Raw genomic sequence first — 16,167 nt, forward strand, 5'->3', positions numbered from 1 at the left:
TCAAGACCCCTACACTGTAAAAATTTCCTTAGCAAGTCCTTTTTTGTCCGTAATTGAGCCCTTTAAATCTTTTATTCTTACAAAGTGAAAAATCTGCCACTGAAGTAAGAACTTTTCATCCTGTTTTCAAGGCAAATCTTCATCTCAAAGCATGCTAATGCAGCATCCTGACTTTTCTTTCAAGATACAGACACAAATTTCAAGAAAATTCTTGAAAAGTTGATTTCTATTGTTAACAGGTCGAAATATTTCTGCAGCACTGGCAGATTTTTTCACTTATTTTATTAAATGGTTTCAGTAAAAAATAAAGTGTTTAGGACTCAATTACAGACAGAATCAACTTCATAAAAGGGACATTTTTGCAAAATATGTCTATGATGCCAGTAAAATTAAATTTAAAGACTTGAATATGCTAATATCTTATGGATATGAGTGTGTGTGGGTGTGTGTACATATATAGGGTACATGTGCATACAGTCAGCAGCTACATGTGCATGCCCTGTGTATGTGTGTGTGTGTGTTTGTGTGTTCAGGAGCCAAGGGAGAATTGCGAAGGAGCCATAGAAATGAAGAGCTAAGCTCGGGATGTTAAGCACGGGGAAGACACCTGGTACAAAAACTTAAGTGCTTCCACTAAGTATCCAAGATTAAAAGCGTCGTGAGGGAATAGTGGGAGGAGAGGGATGCAAAGTGAGGAGGAGAGAGGGGGAGGGAGTGATCACGCATATGACAAGATGGGGGAAGAAAAAAAATCAAGAGAGGATGAGGAGAGGGTGGGGGGTGGGGGGAGGAACAAGAGAAGTATCTGAAGGTAACAGAGTAACAGGAAAATGCAGTAATACAGTTTGTGGTGCACAGTTAGGAGGATACACACACACTTGTGTATAGACATAGATGCACAGATGCACATGCAATACATAGCATACCCACAGGTATAAACCAACACTCTTTGCTGCTTGACAGATAACAACAGGGTGTTATTTCCCTTCACCAGACAACATGATGATTGGTGACATGGACTAAAAAATTAATTCAAACACAGTATATACAACCTTCCTGGCAGGTAACTGCACATCACTTTTGTCACATACAAATAAAAAAATATAAAATAAAACATTTGTGGATTTTGTACTCATTTTAAAAAGTTTCCCCAACTGCATGTTCAAATCTGAAGATGCTTCGCCTCACAACCTTAAAAACACAGCAATCGCCATAACCGGACTTACAAGGTTTTACTCCCCCGCCTTAAACCGCATAGTGCCTGATTACCAGACAATTTTTCCTCAGATGTCTCTGTCTAGAGACTAGTCTGTCAAGGGCCTACTGATTAGTGTACACAAATACCAGGCTAATATCCTCTGTCGATGGCAAACAACAGGATGTGTGCACTACAATCTATGGCTTGTTCTAAAAGTGTGTGTGTGTGTGTGTGTGTGTGTGTGTGCGGGTGTGCTTTCTGCTCCAACTCGTCTTCAGAAATCTGTGTTTTGATTGCAGAAAGTAACTGCATGTACGCCTCTTTAAAAAGACGTCTATGCTCTCTCTTCCCCATTTGCTGCCACTCCTGCGAATGGTTATTATTATCGTCATCAGCGGAGAACGGTGAAATCAGTGCCCTGACAAGCAATCTCTTCTCTAACTCAATCTCTCCCACCACTGCAAGAAATATCATATCATCATAAGTTAATCCAGCATTGGGTATCATTGTCCATGTTTTTCTTGAAAAGAAGCGAAGAAACCTACCTACAGGGTGAGAAAATGTCACTTTTTCCCTAGTTGTTTACACTTTATATTTTCAAGAAAGTACAAATACTTTGATACTGATGTGACAATATGCTTTTTTCATGCTATTATTGAACCCACAATCTCTAAAACTGCCTTATTTCTAAAAAAAAAAAAATAAAATCCTGACAAAAGTGAATTTTCAGCAGTAACAAGTGAAATTATTGGCTCAATGTCTCAATCGATTAAAGATAAATCTGATTTCGAGACCAAACATGTGACTAAACGGCTTAGAACAGGCATTTTTTGCAGAGTATCTCCCTCTCCCTTCCTCTCCATCCAGTCAGTGCACTTGTGTGCATCCTACAGTCGTGTTGACAAGAGGAGGCTTACAACTGGCACACACAAGCCCCACTACAGACTTAATAGCGTTTCAAGTGTTTTCTCCTGGACTCGTGTCGAATCTCCCAACTGAATAACAGGCCGACGTCAACATGAAGACATGAAGGGGCTGAAGGAGCAGAGATGGCAGCCAGTTTGAATGCACATGCAACCAATAACAGCAGAGAAAATAAGTAAAACTGGCAACATTGCAGGTTTTTTCTTCTACAAATGCTTGTCTGACTGAGGTCATCGTTGCTTTTAGATAGCGATAGCGACAACAATGAAGATGGTAGTGCTGCTGCTCATGATCAGTAGAAATTGATACAGTATTCTTCTATTCAAGGAGGAAATTAAACGGCAAATTAAATGACCCTCAGGTCCACAATAACTCTAGAGGCCAGTGAGTCGTGATTGCATATTTTTATGTCTGGCAGTGAGTCAGGTAGATAGTCTGCCTGTCTTCTGAACATAGAAGAAGAGCTATAGTTAAGCTCTTTCTGTGGCTTAGCATCAATAATCCAACCCACAAATTCTCCTCTCGTTCTGAACCCAGAGAGAGGATGAAAGATTTAGACTTTCACCCTTGGTCTCTGAAGCCTTGCTCTTTCTCTCTTTTTTTATTCCTCTCTGCTCTCCTCTCCATCTCTGTTTGTCTCTCGTTATCCTTCACCCCATGACTCAGAACAGGAAAAGATCTTGTGATGATTATTTCACAAGCGTGCTGATATCATCTTTGTGGGTTTTCTTGCCTCTTGTCATCTAGGAAGACGTTTACAAAGCACTGAACAGAGAGCTGCCTCGTCTCTTCAAAGCATCCTTACCTTGAAGCCTATTGAAGAACTTTTAGTAGCCTTTCAGTATCGATCACATTCAATACCAGTGGAACAAAACAGTATAGTATCGTCTGCATAGAATATAAAACAATGGTTCCTACCTGAGGTGTTACGACTACTTATTTTTACTAGTCAAGAGGTTTTGAATAATAGCAGTCAACTAGTCTGGGTTCGGGGGATGGGGGTTGTGTAACAATGAGATTTTTAAAAATGTATTTTAATCTAATAATATTGTGAAGCAGCCGTCAGATCTGAATTGTCTAATACATGTAACAGGCACGTTTTATATGTAGGATTCTCTCATCATTCTTTTGCTGAAAATCTACTCTGCCTGTGTGTGGATTTATCTTTTCCTTCATTTTGCTCACAAGCAAAACTGAAATGCTTCACTTCTCAATGCCCTCATTGTTTTCTGGTCCACTGCCATTCATCATGCTTCGTGGGGGAGATTAATTTCATTCATGCATATTTAAAACTGCAGGACACTGAGTTAAGATTGTTTTGTCAAATTATCCTAATTCAAGAAAGATCCTTCATGCTCATGTCTTAAGTCTACTTTAAGATACTGTAAACTCTAGATTGACAAGTCAAGCATTTGTTAGCTGCCCTCATTAGCATTGTCAATACTTCCTTGTGGCTAAAAGTCCACCACTAACATCACATTAAAAACTAATTTATTGTGAAACATTTCCAGGAAATGTTAGTATCAACAGTAGCTTTCTATTATTAGCATACTGTACTAAATGAACAGAACAGAGAGCGACTGGGCTACTGTTCACTGACAAATAGTGAATAGTACAAAGTGACTGACTAGTAATAGTAAATAACTGAGATAATATACAAGCATTGATGATTTATATTTCAACAACTGTAAATCTAGTGTCGCTGGCAAAAATTATATCACACACAAATAATCGCCTACTATCCACAAAGCCGACTAGTGGTTTTAGGAGTCAAATGAACTCCTAGTTGCTGCTACTGCTTTCCTTATCAAAATCAAAATCACTTCGTTTTTGTATTCTGTACAATAAAAACTGGCTTTCAGTGATATTGCCCACACTTCATGATTGCTAAAATATTACATTGACTATAATCATGACTGCTGGACAAGCTAATTACAGTGCAAGCACTGACATCGATTTCTCAAATTAGGTTTTGAGTGACATGGCAAAAAAGCAGAGGCGGTAAAACAGACAAAGGTTTAAAGAAAATCAGAGAAATTAAATATATAAAACTTATTTAGTCCTTGCTAGTTCTTCCTCCCACTACCTACTACTATTCCTTCTACATTCCCAACTCATTTGGCAGCTCGTGTTGCCCCTCGACTGGCATCTAAAGGCTTTGATGTTGTCGGCAGACGCCGGGCGAGCACCGTGGTAACCTGTGTTTGAGAAGTCTGTGGGCTGCCCTCTCTACATCCCCTCTCTCTTTTCCTATCCTTTTGTGTCTGTCCGTCTCTCTCTGCCAGTTAATGAGCCATACAGGACTGCCATCATTCTGTGTAGTCATGTAGAGAGTCAGAGAGAGAAGAAGGGGGGGGGGGACCTGGAAAGACATAAAATGGGTGAGACAGTGAAAAAAGACAGTGGGGACATGATGTTTTCCTTCACCTCCTCCCTAATCAGGCCCGTCTCCCTACCAAGCACCACACGGCAATTAGACCTGACAGTACTCCGACTCCCACAATCCCACCAGGACTACACGTTCAAACACTCAAATAAACACAAGGGGGAGAAATGCCTGAAAACCGGCACAACTTCAAGAAAACAGAGCTCCTGATGGCAGAGAAGCAAAGTTTGAGGTAAAAATCTCAAAACTATAAAGACAAAGAGAATAAAAAACAATAAAATCTTGGTGTCCCATCATGAATGGCCAGATGTTTCGCGGGAAAGTGGTCATGACTGTGTGGGGTGTGCACAAGCAGTCTGCAATCCCCAGAGGATGCCTTTGGACTAGTAAGATGATAACAAATACAGTTGAGCTTGCTTGCATGAACAGTGAGCTAATTGGGATAATTAGTTTGTTACCTCGCTCGTTATTGCATTTTAATGTGGATTCCAAATAATCAGGACGGGAGGAGTGGGATGTTATATGTTTGTTTTTATGTGCATATGTGTTTGTGCCTCTGTGTCTATCCACATGGGTTGCATGCATTTAGACATTTATATTTTAGGCAATTAGCTGACACATATTCGCAGCAGCTTACATTGAGTGAGCAGATAAGGTTACAGGAACTTATTCAAACCACATACAGTAATTGTTATGGGAAAAAAAACTCTATACAAAATGCTCACAGTATTAAATATCATTAATCTGTGGGTGTGTTGAATCCATTCCAAGAGTTATTTTGTGAAGCAATTTGCATTTTCTGTGGTGAATTTTCCCCATCCTGGTGAAATATCTACTTCTATGTCAGTTAATGATTTTCTACATTTTCCAGCAAGCCTTTCAACAACTTCCAAAGAAGGGACATAAAACTTGTTGTATTCTTTCTTGGGGTTAAATGTGTAGGTGGGGAGAGCGATAATAATGGCAAAAGCAAGAGAGAACATTTTTCTGGCCACTGTACTTCTGTCAAAATGCTACATGTTGTGGCTGAACTGAATTATGGACAGCTGACGGAAAGGCCAGTAACTCTTTCTCCTCTATGATGGATTTATGATTGTTAAACATCAGTGGGAAATGGTTTTGAAAGACGTCCTTGTTCTTTAATTCTAAGTGAAATTAGATCTAAACCTGATTTTTATATACTTTGATAGCTGAAAAATACTCCATTGTAGATGTCCAGGAAATATCTCAATGTGACATTGTCTGCATAATGCAATGTCAATTGTCTACATTTGGATCGATAAGCACAGAAACAAAGTACATCAACCAACAGCAAAATGGACCCAGAAATGCCAATATGGTTGTGGTTTTACAAAACATTCTTATATTTCAGGATGGATTGTCCCGTTAAAGTACATCTTGACTGTTGTAGAAGTCAAGCCCACAATGTTGTGGTTACAGGACAGTTTTCTCTAACCTATATGTTACCTTGCCACCCATATGTGTGCGCCAAAAGCTGCATGTGTGATACATGTATGAAACAGATGACGGGCTGAATGAAATGAAGCGCAGTGAGAGAAGCATGTGTCCGGCTGATGATAGCGAAGCTGTGTGTCACCACTGAAGCTCCCTATCTCCCCTCTTGAGGAAGCCATTTCAACCGCACACATCAATAGCCAACTCTCTAGAGCAAAGCACAGCAATAATTCCACATAAATCATTCCCTCACGGAGCCACTTGCTGCGTTCAAACGCACCCGTGACCTTCAGCTCTGCCTCTTTCTACATCATATAGCCTAGGAATATAAAAGCTTATTAGCTCAGAACATTGTTGATACGTTTGTTCGAAGGCAATGCACTAATGAGGCGTTGCAGGATGCGGGCAGACGCCGACTATCCTTTTGGAGATATTTTTTCCCCGCCAGAGGAGCATAATAGACTGCTAATGGCATCTCCTTCACAAATGGGCAAATAAAAAGAGAGATGAAGTACAATATTGCTTTACCATATCAAAGGAAGTGGCATCCGCAGATTGTGCGACTGTCTGTTGGCATGTTGATGGGTGAGCTGGAGGGTGGACTTCTATAGACACGTGATGGATGTAGAGAGACAGTTGGAGAAGCTGCCAGAGAGAGAGACAAACAGTGAATTGGATGGTGAATACACACAGAGACAAATAAACAGACCAAAATACAAAGTACAAACTAGACAAACAGACAAAATTACATTGCACTGTAATAAATGTAAGCATATAAGTTAAGGAAAGCCTCAAAAAAGACTTGCAGACATTATAGAAACAAATTTCAGATGAAATAATCCATTATTTTCTCAACTATACATCATTTCAGTCATATTTACTTTACTATACTGTGCCTTTGTGTATCCTACTGATGGCACCAGATACTTACACACACATATTCCATGTTGACACGCTCAGCAGCAGCAGCAGCAGCAGCAGCAGCAGCAAAACTCCATTGTAGAAGGTCATGTTAAAGCACCTTGCTCAACAGTAGCTGTAAAGAGAGACTTACTTTAGAGCCCTAAAATCAGGATTTCTAATTTTTTTCTGCCCTTTAAAACTGTTTTAGGTTTCAACTTATTTTCCTGTTTTGTCATATGTAAGCTAAACATGGACACATTGTTTCATATGTCATACTGACTTTCATTATCAACAGTGATGAGCTAAGAGCTTCCTGGCTTACTTGTCTTGTCTTGTCTAGTTACCTGTATTCTGACATGGCCAGCTAAAGCCAGCCCAGGCAGTGACTTCCCTATACACTACAGGTGGGTTAATTGGTTAGAACCAACTCAGCAGGATTCATAGGGAAGCTCAAAATATTACAAAGCTTAATGTTTGTCATTCAACATGAATTATGTTTTTTAAAGAACACAGAGCAAAGCAATGTTGTAGATTAAACTAAGAAATCTGCAGGTAATGTAAATATCATAATTTTACTTAAGTATAATGTAAAGTTTGTCTACCGCCCACTTTTGTGTTCATTATCTGGTTATCAAGCACAAACAGGAACAGGAAGAGGTCTTGACTCAATTTCAGTTTGGCAAAAAACAAAGCATGCTGATCATGTCGACCTGAATCAACAGTAAAGATAAAATACAGTATGTACCACAATATAATAAAACAAATCATTTTATCAAATGTGTCTCTGCCAAAACTCAAAAGTTAATTAACCTGTTTCTAGTTAGACTTATTACAACTCATCCCCAACAAGAAGTGTTACCACAGCATCCACACTACCTGCTGCTGTTCAGCTGACACAGATTCAACATCATGCCTGCCACTTGACGTGCCTATACTGCCAAGTACCAAGCAGCACGCAGGCACAGTATAATGAAGCACAGAAGATGTTTCCCCTTTTGTTTGCTTGCCAGTCAGCTCAGTGTTCACACCCATCACCCAAAATAGTGCTAGCCAAAAATGAACGAACGATTCTTTTCTACTGATACTTTTGTGAGTTTCGAGACGTACCAGGTCTACACTGGTACACACTGCCTCCGGGAAATAGCCATATGCTCGCTCTCTAAAGTCCTACACTGACAAAAGCTCTCACCTTCTCCTGCCTACTGGGCTTTTGTATGTTACCAAACTCACTGTCAACCACATAAATGAAAGCATTACAACCTTAAACGGTGTTTAAAGCTCAATCAGAACTGTGTGACAAAGTTTAGCTTGTTTAAAGCAGTGCGGGGTGGTGACTTGACCTTACTCGAGAGCTCGGCTGCTGCTACATAAATACTCGCTGCCCTTGACACTTCTCGTACATGCCGAACTGCAGCGTGAATGCCGAAGAACACCGAAGATACCGCTTGGGGGTTTGTTCGTGTACCAGAGTCAGACAGTAGACTAAGTGCCAGTTAGCCTGTTAGGCTGTGGGTATTATTCCTGGCTGCCTGCGGACTTTGTCAAGACTAACTGCTGCAGTTTGGTTGATAGTTAGACAACTTTTGGTGCCTGTTAGTGTTAATAATAGTTTTGCATTTTCATTTAAATACTTTTAATGTCTCCAGGTCATATCTTATGTCTACTAATGTCACAATACAACATACATATGAGTTGGTAGATTTTTGTTTATGTACTGTGAAAATAATATACACATGGACAGCTGATGAAGAGACTGCTAACTCTTCCTCCTCTTTGGTGGATTAATGCCTTTATGACTGTTAAACAACAGTGGAAAACAGTGGGTTTTGAAATACATCCTTGCTTTTTAATTCTCAGGGAAATGAGATAGAAACTTGAATTAAAAACATTACTAAAACATTTCTCTTGCGTGGTCCCTTACAGTTTTAAAAAATCTCCTGCAGCACACAAGGGGTCCTCACCTCAAGGATGAAACATTTGCATTATATTCAGTCTGGGTATTGAACACGGCCCTGCATAGTCTCCTTTATGTACAGGTACAGATACAGAAGCAGACTACATAAAGGTCCTCCTTAATACATGCAGTATACTGCATGCACAGTGTGTCACATTTGGAGTTATTTTAATTCTGACTGCTAAAAAGAGAGCAAAAAGTGACTTTTGCAATGAAATCCACATGGGGATGGAGCAAGGTTCAGCAAGCATGAAGAAAAACGTGGAACTAGTACAGAGTTTGGTTTTTTTGTATTGTCACGGCACAGTTAGTACTAGTAAAATGATTTGTTGTTAGATCTAGGGGATATGCAGACGCTGACATAAGACGTCCAAAGTTGCGGTTTTCTGTAATGGAATACACGTTCTCAACCATGTGTGTGCTATGCTAATCAACACCTACTTGTCAGCAATCGGGGGGGGGGACCACACTTTCTGGGACCAAAATGCTTGTATTCAACACCAGAGGGAATTCACTCCCAGTGTCACAGTCTCTTCTGATCACTAGCCTCCATTTTTAATTTGTCCTGAAAGACATATGGAGTGGTGGCATCCTCAGCAATCACTCTCATTACACTATCCTTTCTGTCTGTCCCTCTCTTTCTTTACTTTTTTGTAAATTCACTTCCCATCAGAGCCTCCTGCTTGTACAACTTATTTTTGCTGAAAGCCCCCAGAGGACTAGAGCCTTCGCCTCGTCTCTACGCAGAGACATCGGGAGACTCTCACTCAAGGGCCGCCTTCGAGGGGGAAATGATTTCGACTTTGTTTCAGCAGCAAGCACCCTGTGGGGAAAAATGTCTAAAAAGGCCCACATAATTAGAGGAGGGAGTGAGAGGTAAAGACAAACGCTGGTTTAGATGTGAACTCAAAATAGTAAATCAACTCAGGCTTGGACTCAGCATCACTTTTTAATGCTGCATATTGATGGCAGCACCCGGGAAACATGCTACTGTTCTAATGTATTGAGTTTATTTGAGGTGCGGTGGGGACACAGAGGAAAATGGTCTTGAAGACAGGAAAATAAACACATCTTAATTGTTTCCCAAATGGTTTCCAAATTGAGTTTTCCTGCAAATTTGTCAAGTCTTGCAGAAAAAGACAATGTCTATAAACAAATGCTTTTAAAGGATTGCTGACATCCTATCCTATCTCAGAGGTTTTGGCATTATGGGAATGTGGTATTAAAGGGACACTCCAGAGATTTTACACATGAAAATCAGGTTACTCCTTATTAAGAGGTAACTACTCAGCCTGAAAACAAATGTATAATGTGTTCTGTGGCTCTGGAGGAGCTTTGTCGAGTCTGAGAAAATAACCCTGATGATTTCATAGTGTTGTCATCAACGTTAACCTGTGTTTGCCTTGGAGTCAAAGAAAAGAACAATGTCTGGTTGCATTATGGGAAGTGTAGGGTCCAGTGTTTTTTAAACTTGACTCAGACTAGGGACCAAAAGTCATGATAGCTCCAACTCAGCAATATTAATTGCTATTATTATTATTATTATTATTATCATCATCATCTGTCTTTCACAAGTCCACTAACTCTATGGAAGTGCAATGATAAATCACTGGAATACCCCTTTTAAAACTGTGTAAAAACATTACGTTATTTGCATTTTTATCTAAACTGAACCGATCACAACTACAACACACAACTAGTATGATTCATTTCAAACACCTGCACCCTTTTCATTCACAAACGTGATCCTGCCAGGACATGCCACTGTCCAATATTCCAGCATCAACACCCAATAAAGCAGCACTTTTATCACATTCACTCAGTGGATAGGCACATCCTAGCTACTGTACCTTGACTACGTGTTGCACTACACCATGCAATAGCATGCAGCATCTGGAAAAGCACAGTGATTTGGAGCTGAAGTGGACTGCTCGCCTCCACCCACACCTCCCTCCTCAGTACTGTTTGAACTGGTGGAGGAAGACAGGGGGAGAAATTAATAAACACGACTGCAACCACACTCTTTCGGAATTTTAAGTAGCACTAATCAATATTTTTATATTAACAATGGTTCAAGTGACTACGTGTAATGTGAAAAGAGTTGCTCGTAGTGACAAACCCACAGAGAATCATCACATAACTCTGCAGCTTCCCTCGGAGCGTATTATCCTCTTTTAGCTAGCTTGGTTTTACAGTCCACAACGTTATCGTTTTGGTTCAGTCTCACCAACTCAATATGTATGCTAAACATGGACATGCAGCTATTTTCAGGCAAAAAAGCTGTAAGCTAGCGGCCCAGCAACAAACGACAAGTTGGCGAGCATAGTGGAGCATTTAGCAGCTAAAGAGCCAGCTATTTTCTTCAGGAGACCAAAACAGAGCCAAAAAAGAGAGTGAATATCGGACTTACATTCATTGAATGGATACACAAACACAACTCTAAATGTTGTCTCCAAAATGTTGCTCTGTCTTCTGCAGGCTGTGTAAATAGACAACTGTTTGCTAACTCGTTAGCCATATCAACTTTATAAGGCGATAAATGCAAGTGTTGTGTTTACAGCTGCCCCCAAGTAGCCATAAAATCAATTACTAGCCAACTGCTTTAAACAAACTTTTTGCTGACTGATATCCAAACACACTAATCTGCTAACTAGTATGAAACACAAGTTAGCAAGGTCAAGTTTGGTTTTAAATGACGGAGACGTTAGCTGGTCAAATTTAATTTGATACATTTATGTATACCCCTTCAAGTGCAGGGGGGAGAAAAACAGGGTATTTATTTCACTTCAACCTAATACTAGGGCAAACAGCAATACACATGCATACTCACCCCCTCTGTCTTACTGACACACTTCAGAGAGAAAACCTGCAGTTTAGCCCAAACTGCGCGATAAGAGGCGTAAAGTCCCTCAGTGACACCCTTCTCCATCCCACCTCCAACCCTCACCTAAACATACCCGCTTACAAATATGCACACTCACTCAAGCACACACCTTGTATTGTCTAAAGCTGTGCTCAATTATTAATGGATAAACAAAGAGCCGTGAACTGTGATGGGCTGTCGGCAGATATTTTCCCCTCTCATATCTTGGAGGCCCAGGAAACGTACACAAGAGCTGGCAGTGTAAAGAGGGCAGGAGAAGCTTAAGGTCAAACTCACTCACTGCTCGGGATGCTCGCACGCGCGCACACGCGCGCGCCTGCACGCACAACCAGATGTGCATGCATGTATTCAAAAACAGATACAAACAAACAGAAGATCTGCAAGGAGTACAGATAGTCTAAAAATGTCAGGGGGAACTGTGCGTGTGTGTGCAGAGCAAGTGTGTGTGTCTCAGAGAAGTGGAGCAGATAGCTCATTTCCTCTACTGAGATGGTTAGCTGCCTTCTCTCTCAGGAGGTTGGCTAGCCATGTGAAGAGTGTGTGAATGTGTTTGTGTGTGTGTGCTTGTGCATCTAACAGACAACAGACTCTCCTGGGTAAGTGAGGATGATGTAAGGGCTGTTCATCGACCTCTCTTCATGCAGCGGCAACACAGAACGATTCTTAAAAAGGTTTAGCAGCTCTTACAGACCTACAGGTAAATAACACAGGACCAATAGTAACAATAACTAAATTTCATTTTTAAATGCCATACATAGCAAATACAAGATTGCACCAGGAGAGATGATGAAAATAAATTCCTGCAGTGTTGTCTATCCATCCTGGTTTTCTGTTCATCATTGTGGTTGTTTTGGTAATTTACAGGAAATGCTGCTTTGTTGATATCACCGTGTCTCTGCATTAACCAGGAAGTGACTCAAATGAGCCATGATGTCATTCTATCCTTTGTTAGCAATATGGTCTCTGATTCAACCGTCTCTCTCTCAGTGTGTTTGTCTGTTTTTTCCTTCTGTTTCTTTTCCCTTACATCCAAGTTATAAGGGAGAGCATCCACATTAGATCAGATCAGATCTGTGTGTTTTGACAATAACATAATTTTTTTGTGATTATGATGTTGTCATAATGATGATGCAGGTGTGCACATGCTGGCTCAGATTTTTCCTGTACAGCAAATATACTGTTTTGTTTTTTTTTTTGTTTTACGAATGACTTGTTGCAGTTGAGATGCATGAATTCATGACTGGAAGCATGAGTCTTCTTTATTTATCTAGAAGCAGGTATTCTCTCTCTGGACTCCCTCCTTGCTGGTTTTTGTCGCAGTGTAGGACCATTACAGTACAGTGTGTGCCATGAGGTGTAGTAAATCACATTTCAGTCCACAAATATTATCTGAAAAGATTTCCTGGGACATTATGCTGTGTCCACATATAAAAAAAAAAAAGAGCAAAATGCTCTTGGTCAACTTACAAGTTTTCATGCCACTAAACTTTTGAGTGAAATTAGCACAAATGGTTTTCCAGTGTTGAGTTTTATGACTGACAGAGTTGGATGTGTTGGGATAAAATGGCATTAAATCTGAGTTCATTAACCTTTAATGATGAACTTTGGCTGATTTGAGGAAGCCATATTTGTATACTTATACTTAAACATGTTCATCTCCAGGTAGGAAATACACCTAGGTGTAAGTTCTGCCCAGTCATGGCCTACTTTGGCTACAAAGATGCAGATCATATAAATGATGATACAATGATAAACAGGAATCAAACATTTTGCAGATTTCCTTTAGAAAAGACAAACAAATAGATAAACCAATCAATAAATTGATCTAAAGAATGGAGAGGAACGAGGGATACAGGTTCATGTTAAAGTCGTGTATTTTGCTGATAGCCAACTGGCTTGTAAGGACGGAACCTCCCATGAACTGGCTACTGTGGGAATAAGGTCGTCTTTAAAGATCTCTATTTTCTGACACTTCATAAGATTTGGTGCTGCAAGAAACAATTACTGTCATTATTGTCAAAAAATAATTTTGCAGATTTATTGATGCATCTTCTCTGTAAAATATAAGAAAATGCTGAAAAAATGCCCATCACAAAAAATGGACAACAGATATATTCAATTTACAGAGATAAAACAGAAAAACAGTAAATTGACACATATTAGATGCTAGAACATAACATATTTTTAGCATATTTTCTTGATAATTTATTCAAACGATTGGGCATTTATTAATATAGTTGTTGATTAATATTGTGTCTATTGATTCGTCGCTTAATTGATCAATTGTTTCAGTTCTGCTAAAACCACTGAAACCATCAACCTTATAATTTAGCTGCAAACATGGATGCACAACTTGTCTGAAGCCGATCAGCATGTTTCCACCACTCACCCACACACATATACATACACACTCTGTGTGCATCACATGCACGGAAAGGAAAACACTCCAGTAAGTTTCCCCTCAGCTGTACACACACAAATCCATCAAACTGTGGCGTACATCTCCGACTTGTTAAGGTACCATTTGTCAGCTGCTCCTGGAGTGGCTGTGTGACTCCGCCACTAATTGCCACTGGTGCTAAATTTAGAAGGGGAGATATGAGTCCTTTTGATCAGAAGCACTGAATCTAAAAAAATAAAATAAAAATTGTGCTCAGCCTTGCAGGCAAGTTTACCCGCCTCTCCCCCATCTTCCTGTCACTGGGGAATAGGTGAACTATTCCATATGTCAGCCTTGTCAATCAGCAACAGAAATATGGGAAGTGCTCCCTCTCTCTCACTTTCTCTCCCCCTCTTTGTTTCTCTCTCTCTCTCTCTCTCTCTCTCTCTCTCTCTCTCTCGCCAAAGATCCTGGGTAGATGTTGTTCGTCTCTCTGAGAATTATGCCAGTGCGCCAGTGTGTGTTTATTTATTTCCATGTCATCATGGGTGGTTTGGAACCTCAAGACAAGAAGGGAATATTAATCAAAACAATCTCAGCTAGGAATTTTAATTGTAATGTTAATCAATCATTGTAAATGAGACGAGGGCTTGTCGACACTTTAAGTGGTTAGAATCGGAAGACGCTGCTCATGCGGTATACAGTAAAAGTATGCGTTAAGTTGGACTGAAAAGGATTCATTTTTTTTATGTATCAAAATTCATCTCATGCTGAAGTTGAAGCTGTCTTAAGCGGCTAATCAAACAGACGGGAAAAATGAAAGTTGGGCAAGATGATTTTTTCACATTTTAAAAGATTTCAGCCTTAAATATATAAAAACAGCAGCTTCTTTCTGTTGTAGTCACACATAAAATACACAACACTAAAAACACCGGTCTGAGCTGCCACTGGGTCAGCCACTTAGTCAGTGTCGAGAATTCTCCTTGACATACGTCATCATCTCATCAACTGACTGTTCCTCTCCAGAAAGTTAGCCAGTGACAAAAAGCAAAGTTGTGTGTTTACTGATAGATGGTACAAGTGCTATCAAGACTACGATCATAACTCACAAACTTTGTTTGAGTTCAATCGAGGTTATGGCAGATCAACTTTATCTTTGGCAAAAAGCTCCATTCTGTGCGAGTGTCACCAATAAATATTCTATTTTGATCTGTTTCAGTGACGTGATGCCATCTAGAAGGCTCTTATATTAATTAATACATTTTTCATAATCTAGTTGAATGGCTAAATAAAGGGCTTTGTGGGGAGATTGATCTCCTTGAAAAGAACATCCATAAAGGACGCAAATCATACTAAAAGCACTGTCTAAACAAGACACATTAAGGTCAAGGTTGCAAAGTGAATGTGCAGCAGCTTTTAAAAGTGCTCATTCCATCAGGGCTGTTTGTTTTCTCATTCCACTTGTTGTTTCTCCCTTTTTTAACATTTCAAATTTATACAAATTGGTACATATCTTTTAACCAACCCTCGCTTAAGGAGCAACTTAGTTAGTCTGGGTAGAAGATAAGACCCTTAAGTCAGTTTTCTTAGACCTTAAAGAGTAATCATAGATGCTCTGTCTGTTTTTTGTTCACCACCAGACCTCAAGTCTCTGTTCTGATATTTTTTTTCTTTGCCGGCAAGGAGGTCAAATAACATATGGAGCATTAAAAACATCCGTGTACATGAGACAACATGTTTGTAGCAAACAGGTTAAAAATAATTGCAGTAGTACAACAAACCAAAGACATGGATGTGAAGAAATATCAGAACAAAAAAATGATACAAATTGCATAAAATCTGCATCCAGCAAAGAAAAATAAGTGTGATTTGCTTCTTCTACTGACTGTGGTCTGAGATATCATCATTAGGTGTAAAAACTGACTTCCTGTTTCTGAGATAATTTTTGAGGTGACCAGTGTCGTTACAGAGTACAGCTAACTGTCAGCAGCTCCCGTCTCCCCTTGGTGATTCTCGTTAGCGCCCCGTCTAATTCATTAGGACGAACACAGGCCAAGACCATCAGGTGTAGGGAGGCATTAAA

The 16,167-nt window shown here is 39.8% G+C and overlaps 1 long non-coding RNA gene across 6 annotated transcripts in view; it reads right to left on the reverse strand.

Moving 5' to 3' along the window:
- LOC122871858 overlaps nucleotides 1-12,010 on the reverse strand; it is a 158,733-nt gene extending 146,723 nt beyond the window's left edge. For 2 of the 6 annotated variants that reach the window (XR_006376940.1, XR_006376938.1), the window contains exons 1-4: nucleotides 11,651-11,801; nucleotides 10,671-10,790; nucleotides 6,895-6,999; nucleotides 6,492-6,608 (exon numbers count right to left, since the gene is read on the reverse strand). This is a non-coding gene — a long non-coding RNA (uncharacterized LOC122871858). The other 4 variants (XR_006376941.1, XR_006376942.1, XR_006376943.1 and 1 more) reach the window with 4 other exon arrangements.
- Nucleotides 12,011-16,167: the final 4,157 nt, after the last annotated feature.

Source organism: Siniperca chuatsi, linkage group LG24 (assembly GCF_020085105.1).
Source record: "Siniperca chuatsi isolate FFG_IHB_CAS linkage group LG24, ASM2008510v1, whole genome shotgun sequence".
NCBI classification, from domain to species: Eukaryota; Metazoa; Chordata; class Actinopteri; order Centrarchiformes; family Sinipercidae; genus Siniperca; species Siniperca chuatsi.